Here is a 5,810-nt window from a genome sequence, read left to right on the forward strand (position 1 = left end):
AACTGTGCTGCTATGAACATGGGCACACATATATCACTGTGGTATGATTCTTTTAATTCTTTGGGGAAGATCCCCAGCAGTGGAATAGGGGGGTCAAATGGGATTTCCAGTCCTAGTTCTTTGAGGTATCTCCATACTGATTTCCACAGTGCTTGCACCAGTCTACACTCCCACCAGCAGTGGAGCAGGGTTCCTCTTTCCCCACAGCCCCACCAGCATTTGTTATTGGTTGATTTCATGATAGCAGCCATTCTTTCTGGAGTGAGGTGGAGTCTCAGCATTGTTTTCATTTGCATCTCTCAAATGACCAGTGATGTTGAACATTTTTTCATGTATTTATTTGCTATTTCTACTTCTTTGTCTGAGACATGTCTGTTCATTTCAGATGCCCATTTTCGGATTGGGTCTTTAAATTTGGAAGGTCTGATCTTTTTAAGGTCTTTATAGATTCGAGATAGTAGACCTTTGTCTGAGGAAGAGCAGGTGAAGATTTTTTCCCACATTGCGGGTTGTCTCTTCACACTGCTGGTGGTTTCTCTTGCTGTGAAGAAGCTTTTTAATAAGAAGAGATCCCATTTGTTGATTGTTTGTGCTAGTTCACGGGCAACTGAGGTTTTGTTCATAAAATCTTTTCCTACACTGATGTCTTCAAGGGTTCTACCTAACCTCTGTTCCAACTGGTTCAGTGTTTCTATTTTAATATTTAGATCTTTAATCCATTTTGATTTTAGGTTAGTGCGTGGCAAGAGATATAGGTCTAGTTTTAATCTTTGGCAAGTTGAAAGCCAGTTTCTCCAGCACCATTTATTAAAGAGGCTATCTTTCCTCCAGTGAGGGTGTTTGGCTCCTTTATCGAAGATGAGATGGCTGGGTGTGTCTGGTGTTGTTTCTGCATCTTCTAATCTGTTCCACTGGTCCTCAGATCTGTTTCTTTGCCAGTACCATGCTGTTTTTATCACAGTAGCTTTGTAGTGTAGTTGCAGGTTGGGGATTGTGATACCCCCTCCCATGTCTCTGTTACCTAGAATTGCTTTTGGTATTCTGGGTCTCTTCTTGTTCCACATGAATTTTTGGATTGTTTTCTCAAGGTCCATGAAGTATGCTGCTGTGATCTCAATTGGAATTGCATTAAATCTATATAGCAGTTTTGGAAGTATGGCCATTTTCACTGTATTAATCCTTCCTACCCAGGACCAGGGGATGTCTGTCCATTTTCTGATATCATCTTCAATCTCTCTTTTTGGAAATGTCAAGAGTCTTTAAAGACCTTATATCAGAATGTGTAAACTATGAACAAGTAATGTAATATTCTATGTATGTTTTCATAGTTCCTCTGGTATGATAGGTTGTGGAGAACAGCTACAATAAATTTGTCCCTACAATTCATAAAAAATATTCACTGTAGCACAATTTCAAATAAACAGTTGAAATACAGGAATGTGATTGCGCCTCCAGAAGGTTAAAACCTAGGGCAGTTACACTTTTTGAAAGGGGGGAAAACTTATATGATGCTTAGGATTTGACTAGAGAAAAATTCAGATGCATTTATAGTTCTGTGAGAAGGTCAAGAGACTTCTAAAAGGTAAACAGAATATGTAAAATCCCGAACCACGGAGCATCTTGTGACAATGTTCATCTGGAATAGTGAGGAAAACACCAATGCACAATAAAAAGTGAACAATCCACATCTGATTAACTTTCTCTGCACATTTTGTCACATAGAAATGTTTCACAGAATCTTTGTAGAATCTTATAATTTTCTTTTTCTTCATTGATAAGCACATAAGGAAAGCAAGGACTCTCTTGGTTTATATTTAAAGACTGGAGTTGAATATATTGATGTTATATGACTTATCAATATTGGTAAAGCAGATGAATAAACTGAAGTGTGGAGTAGTCTTCAGTCCAGTGACTTGAAGCTGAAATGAGAAGGGGCCATGATCATCTCCTTGGACCCTCCTGGGCAGCAGACCTCTTTGTTGCCTCCAGCTGCTCAAAACAGCACCAGAAGGAGTGTTGACAACCACAAGCTGCAGAACAGAGGAAAGTAGGTAACAGTGTATAAACTGTATTAAAGGTTTTGTCTTTTCTGAGTTTTTTACTGGTTACCATGAGCTTTTCCCCTGGAAAATTGTTTTGATATGTAAAGAGTTGCTGGAGTCAAACTGAAATAACATTTATATGAAGGAAATCTATGAAGAGCAGTCAGAGAAAACATATTTATATACTCTTCTAAAGAAAAGGTTGATGCACTTAACATTTTATTTTTTTCAGACACTTACTACTAATTTCATTAGGTTCTTAGTGTAGGTACAAAATCCCGGACATACGCAACTAGGCTAAAAGTTTTATTTTAGCTCATGGTTCGGAGATTGAAATTGGTTGCTATCTGACTCCAAAGGAGGAATATCAAAATTGAAGAAAATGAAGAAACAAATGTAACTACTATTCGAGAAACAGGAAGTACAGAGCAATACTGGTACCAGAGAAGAAGGGGAAGGGAGAAGATATGGTCCATAATGTCACACCTCCATGACTCAACCCAGCACATCAAAAGTGTGCTTTACTAATATCCTACCTACCTCTCATGTCAAACAAGATATTAATCAAGAGTATCACATGATTCCAGGTAGTATTTTCCTTCTAGAAATATTAATATGTTGAAAATGGAGAGTTTCAGTTTGTGAGGAGGGACCAGGGCACTTGGGAGATTACTATCTGGAGTCTTCAGGTTTCCCTTCCTCAATACCAGGGAGTGGATTAATTTTAAAACTAATCTTTTGTCATATATTTATTTTCTTAGCTTAAAATGAGTAAACTGGGTAGCCAGGGATTTTAGCTCAGTGGTTCCGGCGCCTGCCTTGCAAGCACAAGGTCCTGAGTTCAATCGCCGGTACCCCAAAAAAAGAATAAACTAAGAGATACAATGTGAGAAAGTCTTGTCTATGGAGCCAACTACCTTACTGCATATTTTTAACATCTCACAACATCAAGGCTTCCCTGCATTCTATTGTGCTCTGGCCTTACCTGGATTCACGGCACCCTCTCACAGTGATTTCTCCACGGTGTGTTAACTCTGGAACTGTTTTAGCACATGTGTGACCCCATTTTAAGGAGCAACACACAGGAAGAGCCCATTAAGTCCAGTTAGAAGGCAGGAGTAGCTGGGAATGGTGGTGTATGCTTGTAAACCCAGCACTAAATAGGCTAATACGGGAGAATAACAGTGAGCTCAAGGCCACCCTTGGCTCTATGATGAGTTCAAGAATAGACTAAATTACACACGAAACCCTCTCAAAATAAAGGACAGTGGCAGCTCTGCAAAGCCAGGAGTAAACTTTGCTTAAATACAACTTAGTAGAGGATACATCCAGGGAGAGAAACTAGCCTAGAAGCCTCTGGGTTACAATCTACCATTTCGGCTCCACTCACACGAAAAAGAATTTGTTTCTGTGTTTACTGTTTCGGCCGTCACACTCGGAGGGCTGGCAATGGAGCAGGAGCCAATCAGTGTTAAAGACAGGCTGTATAAACTGTCCAATCAGGTGGGCCAAGTGGGGCGGGCTCTGTTTCCTGACTCTGAAGCTTAGACACTGCGAGCACTGCTGAGAGCCACCTCAACTGGCTAGACTGCCGTGCTTTAAGAGTTCTACTGGCTGAAGTCTGCATTGGCAGAACCCTCGAAGACCCTCAAGCCACGCAATGGTGATAGTGTGGGAAGGCGGCCCTGCGATGGGATGGAATGGGATGCGATGTGGGTGAGATCAGCCCGGAAGTGGTAGGAACCAGCAATGGCGGACGGGAGCGTCCCTGCGTGCTCCGTAGTCTTCAGTTCTTCTGGTCTCTAGCCCTGCGTACAGTTCCTCCTGCCTCGGCTAAGACTGGCTCGTTTTGGGTATTGAGCACTACATCTCCCCAAGCCAGCCCGGTGCCTGGAGTGCAGTCTTAGGAGCCCCCGCTCACAGCCGTACCTTCACCTGTGTGCGGAGGGTGGGAATTGTGGGGAGACCCAGACTCGCATGAGAGCTCAGACCGGAGGAGCTGTGGTGTGCTGGTTTCCTGGCCTCATCCCTCCTACTAGCAGACCTGGTGGATCTCGACTTTATAAATGTCGCTGGTACGGGGTCTTAAAGCCACAAGTTAGCCCCGCAAGCCAATGCTCCTTCGTGAGGAGAATGAATTCCCAAATTTCCAATAGGTCCCCACATCGCCAAACTCGTGATAGATGATGATAAATGCCGTAAGAATCCATACAGGGCTAACGTTTGTTTGTGATGTGACTCGGTGATGGAGCGCCTACCATGTCTAAGAGTAAACTGTGTTACATCACAGGAGTGCAGGAAAATTATCACCTTAATTGTTTAGGTGGCACCTTTTCTAACAAATAGAGCAGTGAAGTGAGTTTAGAATGCTGAGAAAAATAGGAGTGATGTTAATGTGTTAGCAGAGTCAGGAGAAAATGTTCCTGCTAAAGGCTACTTCCAGAGGGGCTGCCCGAAACTCATTGAACTTGAGCAACTACATGGACATGCGATTTAATAGGAGTGGAAAGGGAGAGAGGTGTCCTCTCATAATTGCTATAGCTCTTGGGCTCTTTGTAGACATTGTTTTAAAAATCGAGCTGCTGATTGAAGTGGACTTCATATTAAAAGGAGTACTGCACTAGGGGTGAAGCCCTAAATGTGAGGTCTGCAGCCCTAAGAATGCCTAGGGATGAGATTTTCTCTGTGGGGAGGAGCAAATGGCAGAAGAAACTGGGAGAGGAGGCGGTGAGGGTGGCAAATACAAACGCACAATGTAGAGATTGTTCATCGTGTGACATAAAGGAATTAGGCCCTGTGTCCATCTGACAGAGTAGAAGATCACAGGCCTTAAGGAAGGAGAAGAGCTTAGTAAAAGTTAGACAAATGTGTCTTGTTACTACTGATCAGTTACCTAACCATTTTTGAGGAAAAATTGGAAATTAGGAATGTGGCTTTGTAGGCTTCAGAATTGTTGGATATGATCATCTAAGTGTGATGGGAAGGGATTTCTCCAGGGTACAAAAGATTGCAAGATGTGGTTGATGTTTTTATTGCACTGAGGACTGAACTCAGGACTTTTGCTCTTACTTACATCCCCCACACTTTTTAATGTTTTGTTTCTAAATTTGAGATGAAATATTACTAAGTTGTCCAGGATGCAGTGAACTTCTGATGTGGTTTTAGCCTGCTGGAGCTCTGAGGTGACAGACATCCCTCTATGACCAAGACGGGGGTTCTTTCATTACCACTATTAGGGTTACAATGTTTGATTAATGACATTTCAGTGAGGCACGGTTGTGCCCAATTTTCATCCTAGCAACTTGGTACACTCAGGTAGGAGGATTACAATACTGAAACTATCCCGGACAATAGAGCAAAACCCAAATCAACGTAAAGTAAAAATACTGGGTTTATGCCGGTTGTGGTGGTGCACGCCTGTAATCCCAGCATCCCGGAGGCTAGGGCAGGAGGATCACCATGAGTTCAAGGCCAGCCTCGACTACTTAGTGAGTTCGGGGCCAGCCTGAACTACATATGGAGACCCTGTCTCAAAAACAAAAAAACAAAAAAAGTGGGTTTATGTCTCCAATCTAAAGTAACTTGTGTAACATGCATAAGGCCCTAAATTTTAATCTCCAGTACTGAAGAATAAAAGAAACAGTGATTAGTATTCAGTGGAAAATTTGCTTTGATTTTTGAATTTTATTCTGTTTGTGGTGTATCCTGCATTGAGCACTGTATTAATTAGGTTCTCCTGAGGAACTGAATGGGGACACGTTATGAGTA

The sequence above is a fragment of the Heterocephalus glaber genome, unplaced genomic scaffold (genome assembly GCF_053883595.1).
Source record: "Heterocephalus glaber isolate CG9 unplaced genomic scaffold, H.glaber_assembly_v1.0 deba00001795, whole genome shotgun sequence".
Lineage (NCBI taxonomy): Eukaryota > Metazoa > Chordata > Mammalia > Rodentia > Bathyergidae > Heterocephalus > Heterocephalus glaber.